Below are 27,841 nucleotides of genomic sequence, written 5' to 3' on the forward strand. Positions count from 1 at the left end.
CAAAGCATTCTTTAGGAATGAATCATCTCACTCATCCAAAACTCGAGCAATCTAGCACAGATGAGAATTCTAGTTAAGAATAAAACAACACTTACTGAGTAGTTACTGTTGCCAGGCAGTGTGTTCAGTGCTTTAGTTGCATATAACCTTACGTTTAGTTGTGATAACTAAAGTGTGAGGCAGATACTATTTATATTTATAAAAAAACTATCTTTGAGGCAGATACTATTGTTAGTCCCATTTTATGGATCAGAAAACTGAGCCACAGAAATAATTTTTTTAGGGTCACATGGCTAATAAGTGTGGGAGACAAAAAGGCTTCTGAGTAGCCACAATGGATTCTATCATGTATTTCACTCATAGGAGAGCCCCTTGCCCAGAGATAATATACTTACTTTCTACACAGTGTAGATTTATAATTATCTGCCAGATTCACTGTTGTAAAGAAAAGAGAGAGAAGGACCCCTGAAATAAGTGACAGCTGACTTTTTGTCAATGAGCAAAGATGAAATATGAAAAACAAAAAGCCTGGCTCTTTGAGTGCAGGGAAAACAGCTTAACATACGTTCACAGCCCTGTAGGACACCACTGTATTAAAACTCAATTCAATCATTAATGTTTTATAATGGCCCTGAGTCATCAAGTAAATATGAAATCATGCTTAGCCTCTTGTTTGAGAAGGCAGGGAAGCATGCAGTATAGCTAGAGAAGGTTTCTACCTGAAATACTTAAAATTTAGCATGTTAATCAGTAATACCTCTCCCTTTTCTCCTTTCTGGCCCAGCTCTCTGGAAAAATCTGCTCATAGAATGCTTCCGTCCAGAGGCCCTAGGCCAAGGTGTTAGAGAACTGCATTTTTCCCAAGACGTTCCCTTCCTAAGCCTATAAATGTCAACTAGTGTGTTTCAAGCAAAAGTGATCTTAATTGTAATGCCTGGGGGTTACCAATGGGCACTAATGGCAAAGACCCAGCTACAGTGTGAAGACTTGAAGAGCAAGAGATTCTTGGGACCTCTGCTTACTGCCTGAGCTGGGATCAGGGGATGCTGCATGAGGAGTGGGAGCAGGATCTGACAGAGGCAATTAAATTGATTTAATGTCTAGATGGGAAGGGCCACTGAGCAAAGAGCTGGAAGGTAAAAAGCACACATGCTTTCATGTCCATTAATCCCACTCTTTTGACAAACAGAGAAACTGAAGCCCAGAGAGGGAAAGGGACTTATTCAAGGTCACACAGCTGGGTTATGGCAGAGCTCAGAACTTTGTCTCCTGACTTTGGGGCAGGGCAGAGGGGGACACTAAGCAAAAGTCTGAGGATTGGAGAGGCCAGCTGAGACTTGGGCACTGAACTAGGAATGGGATCAACTTGGCTGAAGTTGCTCTCCCACCCTGCCTCCTCTTTGGGACTTCCGGGGCTTCCTAGTGAGCTGGGTCAGGTGGGGCCTCTCTGAGGTATTAATTCAACAAATATGTATTGAATATCTACTATTTTCTCAAAACAGAAAAATTGGAAGTAGTATTGTCCTCAAGGGGTAACAATCAAACATAGTGGTTGAAATGATCGGTTCTGGAGTAATTTTCCGTGGTCCAAGCTTAGGGCTCCCTTGCTTGCTGTACTTAGACACACTTTATGTTATCAAGGCAAAGACACACACAGACCAACATGACAGAGCCACACAGGCAAAGTGACCTACACATTCATGCACAAACACGACACTACACACCCACAGACACACAGATGTATGTATAGACATGTGCCCACATCAGAGACGCATATATGTGTCACACAGACATATGCATACATGTACACACATGCATGCATACACAGAGAGCCCTCTTACATTCTCCCCTTAAGCAAATTGCAGTGTCGGCAACACTGGAAATGACATCGTCATATCTCCATACTTTCCTGGGAAAAGAGACTTGCTCAACCCCGCCTAACCCAAGACCAGAGGTGTCTGGGTCCCTCCCTGACACCCCTTGCTGCTACAGGTATTTGCTGAAAGAGGCCCAAACCCAGGATCAGAGCCACTCCTGCCTGATTCATTCCTCACAGGAGATTGGCCTCTCCCCCACTCCAAGCAGCTTCCCAGGGCTCAGGGCCTTGAGCCTGCCCCTGACTCACCCTGTGTTAGCACAGTACAGGGCCTGTGGTTTGCACAAGTTGGGGCACAACCTGAGGTGGGGATGGGGTGATTTTGGAGGGGGTGGGGGTCACTATTAGATAAGGGCCCAGGAGGAAGTATAGATATGTGCTGTGTGCCCTGCAGGGGCACGGGAATATGTGTCAATCAGTCTGCTGGCATGCCAGCTTATGGGGGCAGAGGGGCACTAGCAGTGACCTAAGATTGTGTGCAGTTAGGAGTCCTCTCACACTGGAGGTACTGGGCACCCTGCCCCTTCTCCAGCTGCATTCTTCCCATGGGGCCAAGGGAACAGCTCTCCCCAGGCCTGTGACCCCTGCTTCCAGGTCACATTCTGGGCACCCAAGTTCTTGTTTTCCTGCTCAGAGGTGCTCAGCTAGCTTCCTGGGCCTGTGCCGCAGGCTTCTGCCAGGAGTCCTCCTCCGATGGCAGGCGGTGCACTCCCAGGGGGTCCAGGAACTGGGCAAGTGTGTGCAGTTCGGTTTGCTAGGCAGGACCTAGGGGTAGCATGGGTGGAGCTTGGGCTGGGAGGTGCAACGACCTTCCTTGTGGGAAGGGAAGGAAATGAGTAGGAAGGAACAGCAAGTGGGTTGGAGCCCTGTGGCCCTCCATTTTTGCTCCTGCTCGGCGCCCCGTGGCATTAGAAGTAGACCTGCCTCAGGTCAGTTGGTCACGGCACACCAGTCTAAATTTGTATTCTAATGGCAGAAGCACAAGGTGGAATGCCAGAGAACCTGGGTGTCAGCCAACTTCTGCCAAAGAGTCCCCTGGCTAGAAGCGGAGACTCTTGGGTGAGCTACCTGGGCTTCAGGTCTCTGGGGCTTCCTAGCTGTGTGATCCCAGATGAGGTCCCCACCATGAGCCTCCGTTTTCTCATTTGTCATATGAGACCAGTAATTGTCTCTACCTTATGTTGAATAGTAAAGTGCTTAGCACAGGGGCTGGTACATAGTAAGTGATTAATTAGCATGATTACCCATGATCTTGGTAAGTCTCTTGCTTTCTGAGTGAAAGATCCCTTTCAGGAAATGGTTCCAGGGATGATGCTAAATACAGTATCTTTTAAGTTTCTGCGGATACTCTTCATCCAGGATTCGATCTGAGAGAGAAGCCTCTCAAATCCCTGGAAGCCCTGTGGACAGGGCACAACAAGCACACTGGACCTTCTCCCAGCACCAGCCCTCTTCTCTCACTGATGGTTTGGACCTGCAGATCCTCACCAAAGACCTTCTCCGCCACTCCCTTTGCACATGCTGTTCCCTTTGCTGGGAAGACTTGTCTTTCACTTACCTGTTAACTGTCACCTGTGTTTCATATCTTATATCTAATATCACTTCCCAGGAAAGCTCGGATTCTCCGTTATGGGTTCTCTTTGCTCCTGTGCCTAGTCCCATCTATAATCACACATCTTTGCAGGTGATCATTAGATGCTACTTCCTCCAGGAGGCCTTCCTTTCAACTCCACCAAAGTTTAGTGCCCCCCTGTTGAGCTCCCAAAGCACCCTGCGCTTTGTATGTCACATTCCATTTTTGAAATCTTTGTATTTCACCTTTGGGGGGTGGATGAAATGTCGCCTCCTCATTTAGATCAGGAAAGGGTCCCTTGCTGCATGTCCCCAGAGTACTCCTTACTCTCATAAAATGCATTGCATTTGTCAAACTTGTCATGACTTATTCAATACCTGTCTTTCTCACTAGATCAGGAACTTCCTGAGGCAGGAACATACTTGCCTTATCCATAGCTGTATCCTTAGTACATAGAACAGTACAGTGCTTAGCACTGTGGAAGAATCAATAGCTCTTTGCCTACCCTATCCCCTTGGTAAACTCACTCTCACAAACCTGTTTTTATCCTCGATACCTATGACAGCACTTGGCACAAGGTAAAGTTCTCAGCACTTGTTAGATGGATGAATCAATAAGTGAATCTCTTCTACTAGAGTTAAGCTTTGGGAGGCCAGGACTCATGTCTTCAGTAATGTTGTTTTCTATCTCCTTATGAAAATGGGATTAAGTGATAGGACCAGATGTTATAGGATCAGATTTTCTCACTTCCATCTGGGCAGACAGATCAGCCTAGAAAGGGCCCCATTTCCCCAACCAGCCCCACCCTTTCTTTCCAGTTGAATTTCCACAGCTTCCTCTCTCAATCCTGGGTATTAGCCACAGAGGCCAGCCCATGGTTCCCTGAAGCCACCTGGTTTTCTCCATTGTCTATTAGCCGTCAGGGAGAACCTCATGGAATAAGGGCAGGAGGAGATGACTAGCTCAGTGGTGTAGGAAGGAACGTCATCGAAACTGACATCTCAACCTGGCCTGGAAGAGTAGGTATATTGTATCCAGGCTGAGCCTGTAAGGGGGTGGAGTGGAAAAGAGCAAGGGAGGAAAGTGTTTTTGGGCAGAGAAAATCATCAGCAAAAGCTCAAAGCAGAACCAGCTGAGTTCCTGGCACTGCTGCTACTCCCCTAAGAACACTGGGGGCCAGCAGCAGGGGGGTAGCAGAGGGGGTCGTCAGGGGCTGGAAGAGAACCCAAACCTGCTACTATTTTACAGAAAGGAACTAGCGATATCATCAGCAGTGGGAAAACTAAAATGCAGCTTTTCCTTTTAAAGAGACCATTGTGCAACTGACACGGGACCTTCCCTTTCCTGGGCCTCAGTTTCCTGATCTAAAAAATGAATATTTTGGATGAGGTGATCCCTCCAAGTCTTTCTAGCTCTGAAGTCCTGTGACTGAAACTAAAGTCTCCCCTGGGCTTCTTTTTCCAGCTTTGGGCGAGGCCCAGGACTTGTGACCAGATATGAGGTCAGTCTTGCAGATTTCAAGACAAATGAGGGCTCTGTCTGTGCAGCCGGTGCCTGTTTGCTGTGCCCGGGGCTTTGCCCTTGTGCTTGGTGCAGCCGGCTGTCGCTGTGTCCACGGCATCACCTGCCCTGACCAGCCAGCCTTTCATCCTCCCAGAGCTCGGCCAGGGCGAAGGCGGTATAGCAGGTCAGGGAGGGGAGGTGGGACAGGGGTGGCCTAGGAGAGCCTGCAGGGCATTGCAGACACCCTGGCAATCCTTGGCTCAGTGGCACAGGCTTCCGCCTTTTTTCCTATACCCACATGTTTCTTGCAGCCAATAGATTTTGGAATGAGTCATACCTGGTAATGAATTCCTTCCTTGCCTAGCTGTAGGCATTTGGCCTGGTTAGTTTACTTGTTAACTAGTTACTTCATTTGTTCATTAGTTCAATTTGCTCAATGATTCATCCACTTATGCATTATTAAATAAATGTTTACTGAATACCTACTATGTTCCCACACGCAGCAAGGGATGCAGTGGTCAATAGCTGACTTCGTCACTGCCATCATGACAGTGTGACAGGAGTGTTAGCCTGTGTGTCCAATGCGACAGCCACTTACTAAGTGTTCACAGCTATTGAAAATTTGAAATCTGGGTAATGTGACTGAGGCACTGATTTTTAAATTTTATTTAATTTTTATGAATTTAAATTTAAATTGAAAAAATCATGCTTGGTCTGCTTTTAAGTATGCTTGAAATAATGGGAATGTGGAGCTGCTTTTCCAACTAAACTTTGTAGGAGTTAGATACAGATCAAATATTGTCAATGAAAATTTAGCATTTGAGTCAAGATGCGCTGGACATGTGTAAAATCCAATGTATTGGATTTTAAAGTGTCTGAAAGAAAAATGAATGAAAAGTATCCCACTAATAAGTGTTTAAATATTGATTACATGTTGGAGATGGTAACATTTTGGATATATTTAGTTAAATAAAAATATATTGCCAAAATGAATTTCACCTGTTCTTTTTGCTTTTTTAATGTGCTCCTGGAAGTTTAAAATCACATATGGCTCACATGATATTTCTGTTGGATAGTGCCGTATTAGGCAGTTAAACAAACAATTATGTGAATGCACAAGATCTTGGTGAGCATTACATGAGACATTAGCCCTTCAGGGGAAGTACTCGGTCAGTATTGCTACATCGAAACATCAGACATTGCACTGTCACTCCTTTCCTTCACCTTGACAAGTGGTACCTGTCTTGGGGCCAAGATCTGGTTCCCATTGCTGAGGGTGACTTTTCCCCTGGAATTCCTTAAGGTTTTCATGCAGACAGTGTCTTCCATGTCCTACCTCTTGGACCTTCAGATAACCCAAGATATATCAGTTATAACATGGGCCCTGGGGCACCCCTCAATGCCCCACTTGATGCTATCTCTGTCTTCTGTCTTCCTCCTCCTCCCCAGCAGGGCACACACTCTGTCCTAGCTCAAAATCTGGCCCATTCTTTAGGCCTTTCTAAGTCACTTTTGAATTTCACAGATTGGTAAAATTCTCCAGTTTTTGGGGCCCAATACAGGACTGCTTTTTATTTTCAAATAGGGTCACTTTAAAAAAATTCAGTTTTTGTCTTCTATAATCCTATGTCATAAGAGAAAAAGAAACTTCCAAAAGTGAGACCTATTTTTTCTTTTTTTGCATAATTTGAAAAGCTAATTCTAAAATTCAGGTGGAAATACAGAGGACCCAGAAAAGTCAAAACAATCTTGAAAAAAAAGAGCAAGGTTGAGGGCTCATACTTCTCAATTTCAAAACTAACTGCGAAGCTATAGGAATCAAGACAGTGTGGTACCAGCATAAGGGTAAGATACAGGTCAATGGAAGAAAATTGAGAGTCCAAAAATAAACCCATACATTTATGGTCAATTAATTTTGACAAGAGTGCCAAGACAATTCAATGTAAAAAGAATAGTTTTTTCAACAAATGGTGCTGAGCAATTGGATATGCAAACACAAAAGAATGAATTTGGACCCTATATCTCATCATATATAAAACTTAGCTCAATATGGCTCAGAGACCTAAATTAAAGAGCTATAAACTCTTAGAAAATATAGGGGTAAATCTTTGCAACTGTGGGTTAGGCATGTCTTTCTAGATACAACACCTAAAGCATAAGCAATAAAAAAAAATTGATAGATTGGACGTTATCACAATTAAAAACTTTCATGTTTTAAATGATACCATTAAGCAAGTAAAAGGACAACCCACAGAATGGGAAAAATATTTGCAAATCATATATCTGATAAAGGACTTATTTCTGAATTATATGAAGAACTCTTACACCTCAACAACATAAACACAAACAACCTAACTAAAAAATGGGCAAAGGAGTTGAATAGACATCTCTCCAAACAAAATACACAAATGGTCAATAAGTACATGAAAAGATGCTCAACATCTTTAGTCATTAGGGAAATGCAAATCAAAACTAGAGTGAGATACCATTTCAAACCCACTAGGATGGCTATAGCCAAGAAGACAATGACAAGTGTTGACAAAGATGTAGAGAAATTGGAACCTTCATACATGGCTGGTGGGAATACAAAACAGCTGTTTTGTGAAACAGCCAGTTCTTCAAAATATTAAGGATAGAGTTACCATATGACCCAGCCATTCTATTCCTACATATCTACCCAAAAGAAATGAAAACATAAGTCCACAAAAACAAAATAAAACTCAAGACACAGATGTTCATAGTAGCATTATTCCTAATAGCCAAAAAGTGGGAAAAACCCAAATGTTCATCAACTGATGAATGGATGAACAAAATGAAGTATGCCTATAAATGGAGCTTTATTTAGCTGATAGAAAGGAAATGAAGCACTGATACATGCTACCACATGGATGAACCTCAAAAACATTATGCTCAGTGAAAGAAGTCAGTGACAAAATAACACATAGAGTATGATTCCATTTATTTGAAATGCCCAGAACAGTCAAATCTACAGGGACAGTTACAGCTTAATGGTTGGCATGGACTGGAGGTGAGGGGTAGGGGTTGGGGAGTGACTGCTAATGGGTATGAGGTTTCTTTGTGGGGTGATGAAAATGTTTGAAAATTAGATTATGGTGACCATTGCATAACTCTGTGAATAACCTGTGTACACTTCACAGGGGTGAATTTTATTATATGTACATTATGTCTCAGTAAAGCTGTTAAACATAACGGTACAGACAGCATATTGGCTAAGAGTATACAGCTCTGGTGACCCAAGGTCTTCCGTACAAGGCTCTGCTGCTCTGCAGCTGTGTGACCTTGGGCAAACTAGTTGTCTGCGCTATGGCTTGGTTTTCTCAACTACATGGCAGTGTTTGAGGATTTCACAAAAACATCTGTGTAAGGTGTCTGGCACATAGCAAGTGCTTGAAAATCACCAAGTAGTTTTGTTTTTAGATAGGCTTCTATCTCTAATTCAAGGACAGCCCTTGAATGAAATAAAGTGAGCTTAATGAAAATCTCACTGGATTGTCCTTTTTCTCATTTTGTAAAAAGTAGCAAAAGTCTCTTTCCTGGCCAGCAAGCCTCTGGGGCAGCAGAGCGCTGCCCACCCACAGCATTTTCCCTCCGTTTGGGAAGGAGACTGCCCAGGCTGGGAGATCTTCAGGGGCCATTTACTCCAGTTCTTTCCAAACACATTTTAGGAATGGAACCAGTCTTCACATGAACTAAAATATTAAAAATCATAATACTAGCTAATGATCCTTGAGCCTTTACCATAAGCCGAGTACTTAAGCATCTCACATGCTTTAGTAATTGAGGTACTCAAGGCCCCGCAGGGAGTAGCAGTGTCTTCAGGAGCCTGTCAGTTTAATACAAAACATTTGTGGTCTTAATCAAGGGCCAGTTACAAGGGGTGTCTGCATCCTATCTCAGGCCTTAGACGACTTATTTAAGAGCTTAGAGCCTCGGTTTCCTTATCTGTAAAATGTGTGTGGTCGTGATACAAGTACTAGCAGGGTTATTGCACTAAGTACTTGGCAGGCATTGTCACATGTACTCTGTCCCCTCAGCAGTGTGTGAGGGCCCCGTGTTTATGTTCATAAGCACTACACACACCTCCAGAGCGTGAAACAAATTAAAGTAGGGCTGTTATGTTGAAAGAGTGGGGAACTCCACTTTGACATGTCCTGTCTTCTGCTATTTCTTCCCGAAGGCAGCCCCTAAGAACCTGTCCTGGGGACTCTGGGGCTCCTGGAAGGACAGTTTGGAATCACTCTTCTTAGCCAATCCTCAGTCACTGCACAGATGAGCGACATGAGGCCCAGAGAGGGGAGGACACCTGCCCAGGACCACACAGTTACTCAGGGGCTGAGGGACCCGATCCCTGGCTCCGTTGCTGCTGCAGCCTGTTGAGGTCCTCCAGGGCTCCCTGCTGCCTCAGAAGTTGTGCGGCTGCACGAACCCCCGGTGACGCTCCCTTCCCCCAATCCTCGGGAAGGTGAGAGGGAGCTTTTGGTCAGCACCTGGCGTCTCGCAGAGTCTCATGTACTGTCAGGGGAGTGCTTAGTGATAAACCCGCTCACCTGCCACATATTCACTAGAATTCCCTCCCCACCAAACCTTCCCCTTCAAGTCAGCTCCCCAAGTTGGATGTAGGGATTAAGTTGTGAACACACCTCTGCTCATGGGGTCCAGCCAGTACTGCAGACAGATACCAGACAAGCAAAAGGCAGAACAAACCCAAAAGACAAGTAATCTCGAGCTATCTGAGAGTTTGCGGTTCCCTTTGCTCTGCACGGAGCGCGGGGCTGGGTCTCAGAGGCAGCGCAGAACAAGGCCTGCCTGGCTGGTGCCCTTCCTTCTGCCGGGAGGTCTCCTCTCTGATAGGTGGGACGGGCTCCTTATTGCTCCAGATTCCAGGGTCATCCACTCAGAGCAGCCTTCCCTGGCCATCTTACCTGAGCAGTGTCAAGCTACTCCGGCCCTTTCTCTGCCTCATTTTTTAAAAGCACACAGCATGCTAAAATCATCCAATGGACTGATTTGCTGGAGTGTTAATTTCCCACCTCCTCCCCTCAGTGGAAGCTCTGGCAGGTGGGGAGTGTCAGCCTTGCTCAGGGCGGCATGCCCAGCACCTGGACAGTGCAAGGCGTCTGGTGGGGTCCCCATAATATTTGTTGACTGAGTAAGTAAAAGAAGTGAGAAGAAAGTGCAAGGAGGTGGGAGCTGGGAAAGGATTCCAATTCCAGTTCTGTCACTAGCTTGCCTTGTGACCTTGGGTGAGTTTCTTACCCTCACTGGTTAACCTCATTTTCTTCAACCACAAAATTAAAGAATCAGAGTCAGCATTTCTTTTGGCTGTATGCTCACATCTCCCTATAGTGATTTTCACACCGAAATATTATCTCATCTTTCCACATGTCTCACCCACTAAGCTGTATGTTCCTTGAGGGAAGAGACCATGTCTCAGTCCACAGTCCAACCAGCACAGTGCTGGACAGACAGGGTGGCTACGAGTGCTGGTTGAGTGAATCAATGGGTGAACCATGACAGGCTTTCTGATTTCCCTCCCAGGCCTCCTAGTGTCTTGCCAATGGGTTTCAGCCCCAGGCAAATTCACTGTGGATTCAATGTGACCAAAAAAATGACAGTAGAACGTTCCTGGGGTGAAAAGGTTTATTACCCGGTTTGTCCTCCTGGTGGCAGGTCGAGCACTAGCATCTCCGCCTCCGCCCACAGCACTGGGCCGAGCTCTCTATATAGCGCAATTGTAGCTTATTGCCTAAAGGTGTGGAAGCGGTAGCCTAGCAACAGGCCAGTTACATCATCAGGTGGTTTAAGTTCAGTGAGGATCCTGGCCACAGGAATCCCAGCTTCCCCACACCTAGTTACTTACGGTTCTAGGGTTCCTGTAAGCAGAGGCAATTAAAAGAGGAATAGGTATTCAGGTCTTTGCCTCCTTTGGCGTTTTAGCTTGGATAACCTCCTCAGTCTTCCTAAATCCATTTCCAGGGGTTCAGGCTGTTCCTGCTCCCCCAGTCGCTAAGACACAGAACAATCTGCCCCACTAGAGGTAACACTATTGAGGGAGTACTACAAAGGTGGCATATGACACAATCTCACTAAAAAGTACAAGACAACAAATTATCACACTACCCAAACAGCAAAGCATGTAAAGGCCATACAGCAACAATCCTGTGCAATGGGGGAGTTAGAGCAGAGGTTGGCATACTTTTTCTGTAAAGGGCCAAATAGTAAATACTGTAGGCTTTGTGGTCTCTGTTGCAACTACTTATCTTGGCCACTGTATCATGAAAACAGCCACAGACAGTGCATAGTGACTGATCATAGCTATGTCCCAATATACAACTGTATATGGACACCGAGATTTGAACTTCATATACACAAAATATTATGCTTGATTTGATTTTTTTCAACCATTTAAAAATGGAGCACCTATTCTTAGTTTGCAGGCAGAACAAAAACAGGTGGTGGTAGATTGGCCCACAGTCCATGGTTTACTGGCCCCTGAACTAGCGGGGAGAGGACAATGTTGGGTGGCTTATCTGGAGGCTTTCTGGAGAAGGGACATAGACAACAGGGAAGGGTTTGGACGGGAGGAGCAGTGGAAGTTGGCGCTAGATGTGAGCTAGCAGGAGCACACTCACAAATGCTAGCAGAGGCCAGGGAGGCCAGGGCATGAGCGAGACAGGCTAGGTGGGACCAAGGTAACCCCCACACTCATATGCCATCTAAAATCTGCAGCATCTGAGCTCCAGCACTTTGCTGCCAACATGCCCATTTTTCCAGATCATCCACAATTTCAAGAGAAGCCTGAGATTTTTCTGTGAAAATTCCCAACCTTTAAAAGTTGGCATGAATTAAAAAAATTCTTTTTGAAATTAAAAATGTAAGAATAGAGAGCAGGTCAAATAGAACATGAGAAGGGTTGAACATCATGGACCATTTGTTTGTGACTCTTGGTTTTGGATATTTATTGAGATCATTTGAATTGGAGTGAGGGGTAAGCCTCTTAATTAGGGATGTGCCTGCAAAGATAGGTGGACAATGGGAAGAGGGACTGACATCCACTAGGTAAACAAGGCTTATATTCCAGAAGAGTCCATTTTAGTGAAAGGTTTAGAGGAAATCTAACAATGATTTCCTTGTTAAAGTAACTGTAAACATATTTGGAAGGATTGCAAAAATTACACATTTTTCCTTTTTTTTAAATTAAAATAAATTTTAAAAATTGGCATTACATACAATAAAACTCACTGATCTTAATAGTACAGCTCAATTAGTATTGCCTGTCCCTGAACTTCACATAGGTGCAATCATATAGCACATGCTGTCTGGGGTCTTTGTCTGAGATTCATCCCTGTCATTATGTGTAGCAGTGGTCTGTTACTGTCCATGGCCGTAAAGTATTGCTCAATCTACCTGTTTTACTGTTAATGGATATGTGGCTTGTGTCCAGTTTTTGAATTTTGTGAATGGCATTGCTATGATGATCCCTATGTGTCTTTTTGTGGACATGAGTGCCCACTTCCCTGGGGTATATGCCCCAAGTGGACTTGCTGGTGGAATGGCTAATGTGTGTCTCAAAGGAAGGCTGCGCTTGCTGTGAGTGGTTTTAGATTCTGCCCCCAGACTCCCAGGGGCCAAGCCCATTCTCCTTCACAGTCAGGTACTCTCACCAGAAAAACTGAGAATGTTGGTATAGGGGCAAGAGCATGGAATGAAAAGCCAAAAGACAGAGGTCAGCAGGTGGTACCGTTATTAGCATCGTTTTGTAGGTAAACACCCTGAGGCTCAGAGAAGCAAGCTGATTTATCCTTGGTCAGGTAAATATTCAGGGGAGACCCTGGATTCAAATCCAGATTCCTCCAACTTCCAGAGGCATTTTTTTTAACTGCTCTGTTCTAAAGCCTAGGAGCTGGCACTCATATCTTCACCTGCCCAGCATCCACTCCTTTCCTGCTGTTGTCTTTTGGAGAGGTGTCAGTGGCTATATGATACAGTCTCAGTGGGCTGTCACTCCAGGTACTTTCCACCCTGAGCCAAGGTGCAGGCCTGTGACCCAGCACTGGGGTGAGGGGCATCAGGGGCCTAAGGCACCGAGGGTGCAAAACTTAACGAGGCACTCACTCTCAGAGCCAGACAAGCGCAGGAGCAGCCTTCCCACCTCCCAACCCCGCACTGCATCCAAGCCCAGCCAGGCCAGCCCCCTTCCAGCAATCTGGATCTTGAGAGGACAGGCTCCCGGGAAGGAGGCACATCCTTCCGGTGTTGAAGGCCTGAGTGGAGCCAATTCACTCCCAGTTCTTATGTGTTGATGTGGATAAAATGAGAGTTCAGGTGGCCAGGATTCTCTCCTGGCCCTAGTTGGCTGGCTCACTGCACATGTGTGGGCAATACGTTGTTATTGACTCTATGTAAAGAGCTCTGGGTGACACGGTGGTATGGCTGCAAGGCTGCAGGAGAGCAGAGCAGAGGCTGGAGTGGTGGCAGCACCGAGGACAGAGGCCCAGAGGACAGCTGTGTGGGATGGCTGTGCGGACAGAGGGGCCCAGAGGCAGACACCGGCCTGCTGCATGCAGACTCGCTCTGAGTGAACGGGATTCTAGTGACTGACCTGCCACCTGGAAATAAAGTTGGGCATAACCCTTTCACCCCAAGAATGTTTTACTGTCATTTTCTTTGGTCACATTGATCCATAGTGAACTTGCCTGGGGCTGAAACCCATTGGCAAGATGCTTGGGGAGGTCTCACTGTGACTGCTAAGCTCTTCTTACTCTCTTTGTCACTCCTGCATTAATTCCCCTTGTGTGTAAGCAGACTTGGTTTGGCGGCTTTTAAGGAAGCACTGTGTGCCTGGAACATGTTGCCCAATGTTGCTGTCTCCTTTTCTCCATCTGGAACATCTGAAAAATGGGGGTTCAATTAAGCACTGAATAGCACTCCATGTGAAAAGCACAACAAGTCCCTGGGGAAGGAATTCCTCTAGTATTTCTTCCTAATCCCAGCTCCACCCTGGTATTACCTAGGGAAACAACCACTCAGGGCTCTGGCTCACACCTCATCCCAATGAATTCGGAATCTCTGGGGATGGAGGGGTGTTGCCCAGAAAGCAATACTTTGTAAAGCTCCACAGGTGATTCCACTGAGCAGCTCTGGCTGAGAACAACTGCTGTAAACACTGGGGGTTTCTGTGGGTAATTAGCAGCTCTGCTCCTGAAAGGACCCCACAGCTCCTTGCCTGGGACTTCAGTGTAAATACGAGAGTGGCCTCCATCCGGCCATCAGCTAGATGGAAGGAGGAAGAAGAACCACTTACCTCCATCAGGCCTCCCTTGTCCCTGGGTTTTGGGGGGGTTTGTGTCTGGGATCTGCTGCGGAGTCTGAAATCTCAGGGCCTAGGGCCATGGAGAGGTCCTTTGGGCCATTTCCTTGCCTCTGGGCAGGAGGCACTGGCGGAGGCTGTGGCATAGAACAGGAGTGCTGGATTCAAGTCTCAACCCTCCCAGGCATCAACCAGTGAACCTGGGCGAGCAATAATTGCAAAATGAACAAGGCTAGGTGTCCTCAACTTGAGCACATCAGATAATTTAGAGGACAGACGTGGGACCCCAGAATCTGCTCTTGCCAGTGGGCATCTAGGTGATTCTGATATTGCCCAGCTCTGGGTACAACCCTGAGGCTGCGGTACCAAGGTGATTCTGAAGAGGGAAGCAGAGTTGAGCATCACAGAAGGAAGTGCTGTGCTAAGGAGAAGTGGTGCACTTCGGAGGTGAGATGAAAGTGAGCAAGCTGGACACTGACCTCAAGCAGCCAAACATCAAGGTCTGTTTGTTCGGCAGTTACTTGATGGAGAAAAACATACCGTTGTGTCATATAAATTCTAGCTCTGCATGTCTTCCTCCACCAGTCACTCAATATACCACTTCTGAGTCTCTTGCATTGTCCTATTTATGTGTACCTAGGAACGAGAAGTCTTTTAAATTTGCTTCTAACCACCATCCTTCGACAACTGCATGCAGCTTTATGCAGAGTTCCTTCTCATCTACTATTTCAGGCAATTCTCAGAATTGCCTGGGGAAGGTAGCAGGTTGGGCTGAGCAGCCCTGTTTTCAGCATAAAACCCTCCTGGTTACATGGCCAGGAAGAGTCAGCAAGCAGAAGGTTCAAAACCCAGACTTGAACATCTGACCCTAAATCCAATGATCCTGGACCAAGATTTCCTGTCTGTCTTTTTGCCCATCCATTTGTCCACCACCCATCTACCCATCCACCCATCTGTGTATCCATCTGTTCATGTATTGCTAACTTACTTTCGTTTGCCTATTTATATCTGTCATGTGTTTACTACACACCTCTATTTCTATGTCCATTTATGATGGTTTGGTCTCTACAACAATCTGTTAAATTTAATAAACTGTTATTCAGAACCTGCTGTGTGTCACACCCTTTCCTACTTGTATCGCCTGCTTCCGCTCTCCATATATCTCATCTCCCACTGAATGCTTTCTCCTCTGACCTTTCTGCAGGACTTTGCTCTGTGTGACCATGATCTCCACTTGCCTCCCTCCTGACCTATACTCTTCCCTGATGGCTTCTGATTGGATTCCTTGTCCTTCCATGCCTGCCTTGAACTGGCATTATTCCTGCCCCATGCCAGACTCCAGGCAAACAGTTGGGGACTGGATGACCAGAAACCCCCACTTGACTGTTTGCAACTCGAGAGCAAGGACCATTTGCAATTCAGGAGCAAGGTCTTTTCCAGGGTTCCATCCCCCTCAGTTCCCAATCAAAGGCTATGCATACAGTAAGCATTTTGCTCACACTGGTTGGCTTGAAATCACAGTCTTTGGGAATTGGGAGGCATTTTTCAACTTTTATTCTTTCAACAAATCTTGCATAGATTTGCTTGCTAGATGCTCTTGCTAGGCATAAAGACAAATCAGTACAATTTTATTTTGTAGATAGGGAAAGGAAAGCCCTGAGGACAGAGGCTTGTTCCAGGTCCCAAACCTGTGGCAGAATGTCACTTGAGGACAGTGATGAGAATGTCACTGCACTGCACCCAGATATCTTGAAGATCCCTAGAGAGGAGGTACTGGGAAACCACGGGCCGCCGCGCCAAGTCAGACCCGTCAGGTCCCACTAAGAGCCACAGGGAGCTGCCTTCAGGGTGGCAGGGAGAGCCTGAGTCCATACTCATCTGCACAGAGGACACCAGGGAGGCCACTGGTTGGCAAGGGAGGGAGGGAGTGGCCCTAGGCGTTCTAAGGGAAGGGAAGTCAGGGCTCTAGCTGGGTCCCAGGAGGACCATGCACTTGACAGGGGATATCTGACCAGTAGAATACAGCTCCAAGTACTAAGGATGCTCCAATTTGGCCAGACTTTCTCTCATTCCTGGGACATTTTCTGCTGACTCTGTCCCCACCCTCTGTTAAAATCAGACTCATAAGATACGATGTCAGACTTCATCTAGCTCAGAAGTTCTCAAAATTGAGTGAGCTGGGAAGCTCTAGGCGTGGGTGAATCTATGCGTGCTCCGTGAAAAGATCTCAGGACACACTACTGAGTGGAAAAATTGCAGAATGATACACAAGATACTATTTTAACAACCATCTCTCCTACCAAACAAAAAACCCAAATACTATATATTTCCTACTATATATTTCATATGTATGACTATAAATATAAACACAACTATGTCTAGAGAGGTTATATACTCCTAAATGATATTGGTTGCTTTTGGAGAAGATACTGGTGGTGGTGACAAACAGTGCTTTGGCCTTAAAATGTCATATTTTATTATTTTATGAGGAAAATATATCATGTATTACTTGTATAAATGCAAAATTTAAATAAAAAGATTCCTCCAAATGTTTTCACCCATTTTATCTGGTTGGAAGTCTGAGAATCTGCATTTTAGAAAAGTTTCTGGGTTTGCTGATCCATGAATACACTTTGAGGAAAGCTGACCCAGTCCAGCATTATACAGATGAGTAACTTGAGAGTCAGAGAAGGTAAGAAACTTGCCCAAAACCACACAGCCTGGTGGTGACTGGGCTGGGGCTTCAGCCCAGGACGTCGTCCTCCCAGGTGGTGCTCTCTCTTGCACACGGAGACAAGGGAAGGAAACCCGGAAGGAAATGCAGTAAAAGAGTGGAGGCGGAGCAGGGGACGGTGGACGTCCAGTGCCAGAGCAGGAGGAGCTCCAGGTGCCACGGAGTTGGGCCAGTTAGCAGCTTCTGTGTGTGTGTTGGCGGGGCACGGCGGGCAGGGGAGGTGTGGTGAGAATGGTAGTGCGTCAAGAAGGGGCAAATAGTGGCCGTCTTCCTGACTTTCCTTTGAGCTGCCCTGTTCTCAGCCCTCTGCCCTTCCTGGATTCCCCTGCCCGGTGTGGCTTGCCTCTGAGCCTGTCGTGTTTCTAGCAGGGGCAGGGGCTCCCATCTGGGCAGCCTTGAGGCTGGGTGAGTACGGGCAATCTCTTCCCTCTCTTGACCTCAGCTTCCTCGTCTGTCATTTATGCAGCTGACTGAGTCAGTGGCCCCTAAACCTGGTTTTATACCCTCTTGGAGGCTCATTTAAAAAGTAGAATCCTGGACCCTTCCATAATGGTGTGTGGGGCCTGGAATGTGCATATTTAACAACCACTTCCACTCCCATCAGATGATTTCTACAGTCTATAGTCAGAAAACCATTAGTCTTTCTTCCCTGAGACTTAGGCCTCCAGCAGGCCTGAGGCTTAACATATAAGGAGGACTGGAGGACTGAGGAATCCAGTATGGCCAGCAATCCCTGCTCCCAGGAGACCCATAGACACTCCCTGCCACCCGTGTCTATCTAGCCTGTGGCTCCGGGGTCCCCTCCATCAGGGCAGGCCTCTTCATAGCCAGGGCAGAATGTCTGGAATGTGGCTGCAGAGGGAGACAGGGCTGGTTGGGCTGCCAGAACTGCCTCTGGAATCCAGGCACAAACAGCAGGCTCTGGCCCCCTGAGGTCTTTGCCCTGCTGGCCTAGAAGTGGCCCAGCAGGACCCCAGAGTGGGGAGGGAGGGAGGGCGGGCTATGAGGCCCTGCACAGGCCAGCATCTTAGTAGGCAACAGTTGCGTCTTCTAGCAGATCACGCCCTACTTCCCTGTACATATGGCACTGTAGCACTTCTACAGCAATTTTGCATCTATTCGTCCTCTGCACCACTGCGTTTTATTAGCACTATATGATGAGCTATGGGAAATTCACAGATGAATTAGACACCAGACAGATCCAGAAAACTACCATTTTTTGCCTCAGGCACACTGCTTAGTGCTTTACTGATTCATCACAATATTTAATACTGACAATCCTGCAGGGTAAGAACTATTACCACCTCCATTTGGCAGAAGAAGAGACTGCTTTCCAGAGAGGTTAACTAACTTTTCCCAAGGCCACACAGCTGAAAGATGGCAGAGCTGGGTTTGAATGCAGCTGCATAACTGCAAGCCCAAACCTCACCCTGCGCATCACTCCTCTGACAAGTATAGGAAGGGGGATGAGGCCCACACAGTGGTGGTCTGCCCTGAGTGCACTGAGGCCAGGACAGAGCGATCTGTGCCCCAACAAGTGCGTGGAACCCTTGCAGTTCATACGGAGACGCGGTGCCGGAGATTGAGACGTTCCTGAGCAGGCAAACTTGTGAGGGCCCAGGCAGGTGGGGGAGGGATGGCACTACTGCACAGACCCTGAGTGAGCAAACGGAGGTGGGCAGGATGAGGCTGGCGACGGCAGGCTGGATTATTTGCAGAACTGCTACATCATCTGCGGAGCCCAGTACAAAATAACAATCTGGGAACTTTATTCAAAAATGATTGAGATTCCAAGACAGAGACAGCAGACAATTGAGGCTAGTGTGGGGCCTTTCTAAATGCAGGTGGCATGGCCTGGGTCCCGACCCTATGGTTTGGTTGGAGCGTAACATGGCGGGGAGGTTTGAGCGCAGGCTGCAGACCTAAACTTGGTTCCAATCCTGGCTTTAGTCTTTAAGGGCATGAGGATTTTGGTTAAGTCACTTAAGATTATCTGAATCTAGTTCCTTCCTCTGCAAAAGTACCTTATCGGGAAGATTTTCTGAGGATCCAAGACGATGATGCCTAGCCTAGTACGTGATAAATTGTACCAAATATTAGTTACTATGACTGCAATCATTGTAGCTACTATCACTAGGGAGAAATGGGAGTGATGCTGGAAGTGTAGTGCACGGCTGTGAGAGGGGGACATCGAGGGGTACTGGTTCCCTGGCTTCAGCCACATCACATCCTGGGCTAGGGCCCCATCTGGAGGGGAACAGAAAGAGTGGAGATGACATCAGAGGTTCTGTTTTGAGGCCTCAGAGTGGCTCCCTACCTCCCAGGCTTCTGTTGGGGTGACCTAACCAGGGCCACTGGAGGGGCTGGCCTGGCTCCTGTATTCCTCAGCACGGGAGCCCCACCTGCCAGCACCAACCTGGGGTAGCTGACTGTGGGCTGGATTGGAGGCAGATGAGCTCATGCTCACAGGCCTGGCCAGCAAGGCCGGACGCTTCTCTTGGCAGGAGCCTGTCAGAACTGCCAGCTGGACGTCAGGATGAGTTGGAGGGCCTGGTGGTGCCCAGATGCCCATGACCAGCAGGTCTGCTGAGTGTTTGATTACATTCCCGGACACCCCAGGCAAGACCAGGGCTGGTTGTTCCCACTCCTGCTGGGTCCCGTCTGTCAGTGGCAGAGCTGGCATCACAGGCTTAGGCCCCATGGCCCACCTGCCTTCCACCTTCTGCTTCTTTCTCTCTGCTGCTGCCTGAGCCCCTGATGATTTCATCCTCCTTAAAGGCATCATGTCCCTTTGACAGCCGAGCTCCAAGCCTTTCCCAGCTACAGGTCCATAACCGAGACTCCAGGGTCGCTGTTCAGTCGCTGTCTCCCAGCCTCACCCCTGTTGTGTGACCCTTCCTGGGGAGAATTCAGTAGAATGGAAGGGATTTCAGCCCTGGAAATGACAGTTTGCATTTCATGTTCATCCAACATGTCATCTCAATGCCCGAACTGTCCCCAGTGAGCTGACTCTTCTCTTGAGACTGGTCTTCTGTGGTGGGCCACTCCTGGGCACCTACTCTGGGTATGGCAGCACATGGGGGCAATGCCACTCCCTCCCTAGGGGCTGTCTTGATTATAACACTGAAAGTCCTGCATCTCCAGAAACCCTTCAGTCCTGGGCCAAGTCTGGTGATGGTCAGCCAACCCTGCACATGCCTCTATGATTTCCATTGAATAAACCTGAGCCTTTAGCCGGCCTCAAAAGGAATCAAAGGGCTTCAGTCTGTTAAAAAATGAAAAAAATACTGTCTGAACTTCTGGACTCTGTGGGCACAAGTTGCCACCTAGCTAGAGTTTTCCTCTTGCTCAAGCCCATGGTTTGCACTCTCTATCACATGGCAAATGGACAGATTCCTCTAAGGAAAACCTAGACCAGAGCTCAGTGCCTGCTTCACTGAGGCAGGGAAACCGAAATCCAGACATGGGATTCAGAATCAGAGGTACTTCTTCTTAATGCCTACAGTGTGCCTGGCATCACGTAGGAAATACTGATGCCTGGGGCCCAAGCCCAGAAAGTCTGGGCATCAGGATGTGGAAGCTTGCCAGGTGATGCCAAGTCCAGCCTTGGTTAAGAACCACTGGGTTAGACAGAGATCCATCCCTGAGAGCTTAAAAAAGAGTGGGCAAGAGTTGAGGGAAGAGAGGCACACAGAGAAGCTGAACACCGAGCAGAGGGCCGCAGAGGCTCCACCAGAGGGCTGTGGGGAGGGGAGAGAGGCCAGAGCAGGGGCTAAGGGGTTCAGACCAATCGGAGCCGGAAACTTAGGTCGGTCAGACCAGTGACTTGGGCAGGTAATTAAAGCTTTTCTGAGCTTTAGTTTCTTCATCTGAAAAGTAGAGAATGATAACAGTGCCTAATCCAGTGTGGTGGTGCTCAGAGAAATAAGATAATCCCCCCAGAGTGCTGAGCCGAGTGCCTGACGTGAAGATAGCTATTGTCTTCAGGTCAGCGGAGCTCGCAGAGGGGAGGTGGTGTATGGGCTCTGCCAAGGTGGATAAATACAATGTTAGATGTTGGGAAGCTGTGAGCACACACTCAGGAATGAGATGTTTCCAAGCATGCTTGGGGAGCACGAAGGAGTCCAATTTCTCTGGTGCTTCAGGAACTAAAGGCCAGAGGATTCCCCAGTTAGGTCCTCCGTCCAACAGGGAGAAGGACCAGGCCCTGGGTCAGAAGTGGCAGAGGAATGGAGAGGAGGGGATGAATGTCGGCAGCATTATGGGGTTCTGCAATCTACCCCAATACTTCTGCTTACAAACAGTCCCAGCACTCGACAGGCTGGAGGCCAGCCTTGGCCCAGATGGGGGCCCAAAGGAAGGTAGTTGCCTGCCACCCCTCACATGACTAGTCAAAGGGCTTGTGCAGCCACCCAGCCACCCTCAATTTGGGTTAATGCCTAATCAGCCCCACCTGGAGACTTGGGTGGTAATCAGCCAGTGGATAATTGCCTAGGTTAGCCTTCCCACTAGAGCTGACCACGGTAGCTCCCCTCATGCTGCAAACCCCTAGGCCTCTGACCCAGGACTGAAGCAGCTAGAAGGAGGGAGGCTGGGAGAGTCTTCTTGGTACAGAGCTCTTCTGGATGTGTTGGGCAGCACATCACAGCAGCCTGCTTGATACCCCGTGGTCCTCCCCAAAGTTGGTGGCAGATCTCTGAGGGCATGGCCCATAGTGGCTGCAGCAGCTCCATTGAATGTGGGTCTCCTGAGAGCTGGGAAATAGCCTAGAGCCTCCTCACTCCTTCACAAGCAACAAGACCAGAACCTGAAAGGTTGCACTTAACAATAGAGACCAGCCTAAACTTCTAGAAAATTAAGTTCTAGCTATAGAACCAGGCCTCAGTTTTGGTCACAGGGCAGAGGAAGTGGATCTGTTCTGGGTGGTCTCAGCAGTTGTAAGCCCATTTAACAAATGAGGAAACAGAGACTTAGCAAACTGAAGTCTTGCCTGGGGTCGCATGCTTATAATAATAGTGGTGATAAGGATATGTAGAATTCTTGTTTATTAACCAGGTTAGGGGCTGCTGCTCTGCTGAGCATCAGGTTGAATTGCTAAGAGTCAGAACTGACTGATTGGAGAGGTAATGAGCTCCCTATAATTAGAGGTGTGGAAGCAAACTCTCACTTATTTGCCACTTAAAGTGCAGAGGGGCTGCAAGTTCTTGGAGGAGAGCAGGGATTGGAGAGGATGGTTGCAAGGACATTTTCAACTCTATAGGGCAGGAAACACTTCATTTGTCTCTCTGCCCCCAGTGCCTGGTATAGGGCCTGGAAAAGAGTGAGCACAGGGCCTCACTTGTGTGTGCTAGCACAAGACGGGCAAAGGAATGCATGCTGTGACTGAAAAGCATGGCAGTGAGAGAGGGATGAGGGCTAAAGCTGGTCTGACTCTACTTACCTTCCCTTAAAACACTGGTTCTCATTACAGGGAGCACCCTGGGATCATTTGGGGAGCCAGAGCAGAGAAGCACCCCATAAAATGTGCCAAAACTAAGACGTCTTGCTTTTTGGAGATACCAGGCACTGTGCTTTGCACTTACACACATTATCTCATGAATCTGCACAGCCTTATGAAGCAGGGATTCCTGTTACTCCCATTTCACAGATGGAGGAGCCGAGCTTGGAGAACTTAAGATACTTACAGAAGAAGTCACAGCTAATAACAATAATAAGAATGACCTTGTATGGAGGACTTTATCTGCCAAGTGCCTTCCATCAACCTTCCTCTCACTGAATTCTCTTAACAACCTTGTGAGGTAGGAGTTATTATCTCCACCTTTTAAAAAAAGGGAAACTGAGGCTCAGATTAAGTAAGTCCTCCAAGGTTACTGAGCTAGTAGGTGGCTGTGTCAGGGTTTGAACCAGGCCCTGTGTGCTTAGCTGTAGTTGGGGGTGTCTGATCTGCAGCATGGACGAGGGGTGTGGACGAGGGGTGTGGAGAGAACGCTGGCTTAGAGAGCTAGTGACCTGGGGCCCTTCCCAGTCCCCTCATGGTCTCTGTGTGTCCTCAGGGGAGCGCTACCTATGTAGGGCCTCAGTTCATCCCTCTGTAAAACCGAGAAGGGAAGTGGAGATAAGCCTGATTTCTTAGCAGCTTTGCAGCCGTCATTTTCCGTGACTTGATTCCCCACTGTGAGTTCTGGGCCACAAACCAGTTGGCTTCCTCCCTCCCTCTCAGTGAAACAGAGAGCAGGCAGGAGGGGATGGTCCGCCTCAATTCCCCCACCTCCTCTTCCCTCCTCCTCCAGGGCTGGGACACACCTACTCCGACTTTCTCAGCAGCCTCTTCAGAGCGTGTGCCTTCCTACTCCGTGTGTCTGCACTCCCTCCCCAGCTTGTCTGTCAGCTTGGTGCTTGTGAAAGGGGCTCCAGCCCAGCGGCCGACCCTGGGGCACCCTCCCCTACCTGAGGGGCGCAGGTAAGGGCTGCTGGAGGATGGGAAGTTGGGGGAGGGGCCGCAAAGCGAATCCATTCTGCGCCTTGTCCCAGAGTGGGCTCTGGGGGCTTTGGGAAGGTGGGGATGGAACCAGGAGATGCCCGGGCAGGCTTGGCAGGGGTCAGACAGGGGCACCTGGGCCCTGGGTCATCTAGGTGCACTGAACAAAGCCAGGTATAGCAAGTTCAAGGCTGGGGCTGGGGACTGGGGCCCCAGAATGGACAAGGCCTGGACTTTGATCTCATGGAGGATCAAGGTCAAATTTGCGTGCCTGGAAAGTTGGACTCCTGTCCTTGGAGGAATGAAATTCCCTTCCTGGGCTTTCTGAGGATGAGCCTTAAGGGGGATTTAGGGACAATTTCCTTCATGGCTTTAGGAGGAAGTGCTGGGGCCAGGGAACTGAGAGGTGCTGGCCTCTTGTGTGTGTCCATGGGGTCACTGGGGCCCTATCACAGACAAAGCCACCTAGTCAGGAGGAGGGAGGGAGGCCTGAGCAACAGTCAGATAACCTGGCCAACCCTGACTCTCACACAACTCTTTAGAGGCACCTGGATTAGAACATCAGCTTTCCTGGCTGTAAAATGGGGATGTTCACTGTCTCCAGGCGCTGAGAAGGGCTGCCAGTCTGAGAGGCACAAGACGTGGCCCTGGGGTGAGGTAGGGGCTGTGGGGCAGCTCTGTTCCCCTGTCTTGGGGGAAGCAGGAATTGAATGCATATCTTTGGAGGCAGGAGGGCTGGAGTGGAACTCTGAACAGAACCACCAGGCCAGGGCTCAGTCTTCCACTGGGGTGGGAGGGCGTGCTATTTGCCCCAGTGTGGGGGCCAGTTTTCCCAGGGCTCCGAAATGCTGCCTGTCCCCAGTGGCCCTCTGGAGCTAACCACCTGGGCTCAGGAGAGGGGAAGGAGGTAGAGGAGCATGCTCAGGCCCCAGGCAGTTTCCCAGGGCTCTCCACCCAGGACACTGCTATAGTTATTATTACAGGTGAGACTCCTTGGATGCTTCCTGTGTTTGGGAACTGGGCTGAGTATACATGTGCATTTGAAAATTTTGAGGTTTTGAAGTAGGCGAGGTGAAGGGAGCATTTCATTGTTCATGTCTCAGTAACTCATAGGCTTTGTGGTCTCTGGGCCGATTTCCCTGAGTATAAAATAGAGGTGGTTCGATTACTGTTCAGATCCGCTCTTAATCGATTCTCTCCAACAAGCCTGTTGGGTAGACAGAGCACGAATGGTGGCGTGCACTTGGCAGGTGAGGAACCCAGAGATCCGGCCGGCTTGGGTTTCCTCCAGGGCTCTCCATGGAGCACAGGCTGTCCCCTGGCAGGAGGTGCTGAGTCCTTGATGTTGGTAGCCTGTTGCAGTGAAATAGCCACCCCCGCACCCCTTCCCAGCCAAGAGCTCCCCAGGCTTCAGTTTCCTCACCTATAACATGGGGGATGAACTAGAGGGAGTCGAGGTCTCCCTGGAACCCCTCTGATTCTATGACTCTTAGTGGTCTCCTTAAGGACCCAGACCCAGACCCAGAAGGACATGGGCACTCTCTAGCCCTGACGTCAGCTGTGCAGTGCTGTGTATGGGGAGGGGCTGCCAGGCTCCCTCTACACCAGCCCTGCTTGAGTTGGGCCACCGTGCTCTGCTCTCTGCACACTTCCCTGGGTGCAGATGAACTCACCTCAGCCTAGAAGTTCTCCTTCCATCTGACCCATGACAGGCGCCATGGTGCAGGTACTGCTGCTAGCCAGGTGGGGCCTGGTAGGAGAGAACATGGGGCAGATGCCAAGCCTTAGAGAAAACCCGTGTGTGCTGGGGTCGACAGGGTGGATAGAGCTGGGGGCCTTCTGTACCCCCTGGATGGGCCCTGCCTTTTGGGTACCTTTGGTGCTGGATGGGCAGAGCTTCAGGAAGCTTCCAACCTTCCTGGGTTCCCAGCACAAGCTGAGCTAGTTCAGAACCACAATACTACTATTTCTACGACTAATGGTGCTAATTCTTACTTTATAACGGGTATTTCTAGACAGGTTTATAAAGAAAAGTCTGGGTCTAGATCCTGTATGTCACTAGTTGTGGGACCTGAGCCTCAACTAAACATCAGTCGCCTTGTTTGAAAAACAAGGCTAGTGATAGTCCTTACCTCAGAGATTGATGGGAGAATTCAGTGAGGGAATGCACATAGTGCACAGGGCCTTATTTATTAGGCTCACAATCATCAATTAATCGGCTCTTCTCTGCTCCCTTGGGGTTGAGACAATCTCACAGAACCCTCAAGTGTTCTTTCCTAAGACAAATCACAATTGTAGTTATTAGTTATTTGTGGGTTTTTTTGATATTGTCTCTCCTGCTGAGCGTCCTTCACTGCCCCAGTACCCATGTTGAGCGCAGTGACTGTCACATGAAAGAGGCTCACTCTATATCTGTTGAGAGAATGAAGGAATCTTATTTCTAATTCACAGATGGGAACTGTCGCTTAGAGGGACAAGGCTTTAGCCTGACCCACTCTCAGAGAAGAGTCAGGAGGCGATTCAGTTCCTAGAGATCAGGTTTGAAGGCTGAACTAAATAAGGACAGAAAAGTGGGGAAGGCAATTCAGAAAGAGAAAGTAGCTTACACAAGGCACAAAGTGACGAAAGGAAAAGACAACAGCAGGCATGTGCAGGAGACCATCAGCTGGGTGGGGAGCACTGGAGAGAAAGGCTGTGGGGAGTCGGATGGGACAGGTCACTGAAGGCCTTGTGCATCAGGCCGAGATATGGCTCTTTTATTTTTAAAAATGAAATTTATATATAATTTTTTATTAATTTGAAATTACAGAAATACAAAAGAATAAGCAGAACATTATTAAAAAATCCCACTACCCAGCTTCAACAATTACGTTTCTTCTATGCCTGACCAACTTCTTCCCTCACCAGATCACTGTGAAGCAAATCCCAGATACCTGATTGTATCTGAAAATATTTCTATATATATATCTTTAAAACATAAGGACTTCAGAAAATCACCATAGGAGCCTGCGTTTTATTTTGTAAATATTGGAGGACCACGCTGAAGGAGTTTAAGCCGCCGCGTGTGCCTCTGCTAGGTGTGCATGGCTGTGGGGTGGGAAGGACTTTAAGGAAGGGATTTGGAATAAAGGTTAAGATACCTTGCTGTCTCCCCCTTGGCTAATTACAGTGCCTGACATTCCACCAATCAATGGGCATTGATTATCTCCTAAACGGCATCTACTCCCAGAAGAGATCATGCCTTAACCGTTCTCCTGCAGAAGACAGAAATCCCTCTCCTGTCCCCACTCCTGAGTCTCTCTCCACTCCTGAGGCTGGAGCAGCCCCTACGAGGCAACCTGATGTGGCAGTACAAGGCAGCTGTCCATCCCCTGGCTGGGGGCAGGGCACCCACAAGGGAGATTCTCCATTTTGCAGTTCCCATTCAGCTCCGGGGCTCCCAGCGACTGGCCTCGGTGTGAGCTGAGCAGGATTGTACCTGCCAGCTCTGAGGTAACATTGGCGTGTGTGTGCATGTTGGCTGGCGTGTGCTCACGTGTCCCAGGTCAGAGCTGCCGTCTGTCCCTGCAGCATCCTCTTCCCTCTGGGCCCTCCCAGCAAATGCAAGACTAAACAGCACAAAATGCATCATTTCAGATGCTCAGAAGCTTAGCCATGGGAAGCGGCAGAGCTTTATAATCAGTATGGCACCAAGGTTGGGCGTATGCGAGGTGGAGCCGGGACATCTGGGTTCCAGTCCTGGCTATACCGCTGTCTCCGTGACCGTGCACACAGCGCTCCATGTCTGAGAGTGTAAGGGTGTATGACGCTATCTACCCCACAGAGCGGCTGTGTGTCGATGCATATAAAGCTCTCAGCACAGTAGTCAGCACATACTAAGCGCTCACTAAACTTGAGCTACTACTACAGATTTGGGGCTCCTGGAGTCTGGAGAATTGGCTCAGAGAATCATAGCACCTTGGAAAATTCATAATCCTAGAACCTCAAACTCCTGGAAGCAGATGATTTAAAGAACCCTATTGCATCCCTAGTAGAACTCTTTACTGTGGGTAAAGATTCCTTATATAGTGTCTCTGACAAGTGGTGAGCCTGACCTTTTTTCTTTTCATTCAAAAACATTAAAAAACAGAGTGCAGCAATTTTAATTTACACCTGGATGACTTTTTACAGACTAAACACAGTGGTGGCCAGTCAGCAACCAGAGCCAGAAGCAGACATCACCAGCCCCCAAGAGCCCCCTGATGCTCTTTGCCAGTTACCATGCCCACCCCAGGCATAGCTGTTATCCAGTCAGCCAGGCTGTTCACAAATGCCTTCTCGTGGGGTTGTGTACCATCATTGGGAGA

At 48.2% G+C, this 27,841-nt stretch overlaps 1 protein-coding gene across 1 annotated transcript in view; it reads left to right on the forward strand.

The window, feature by feature from the left end:
- The first annotated feature begins 23,317 nt into the window (after positions 1-23,317).
- Positions 23,318-27,841, forward strand: part of FAT2 (FAT atypical cadherin 2) — a 75,149-nt gene continuing 70,625 nt past the window's right edge. The window contains exon 1 of the mRNA XM_036879108.2: positions 23,318-23,477. The gene's annotated coding sequence lies outside the window, so the exon portion shown is untranslated. The remainder of the gene's footprint in view (positions 23,478-27,841) is intronic.

The sequence above is a fragment of the Manis pentadactyla genome, chromosome 2 (assembly GCF_030020395.1).
Source record: "Manis pentadactyla isolate mManPen7 chromosome 2, mManPen7.hap1, whole genome shotgun sequence".
Taxonomy (NCBI): domain Eukaryota; kingdom Metazoa; phylum Chordata; class Mammalia; order Pholidota; family Manidae; genus Manis; species Manis pentadactyla.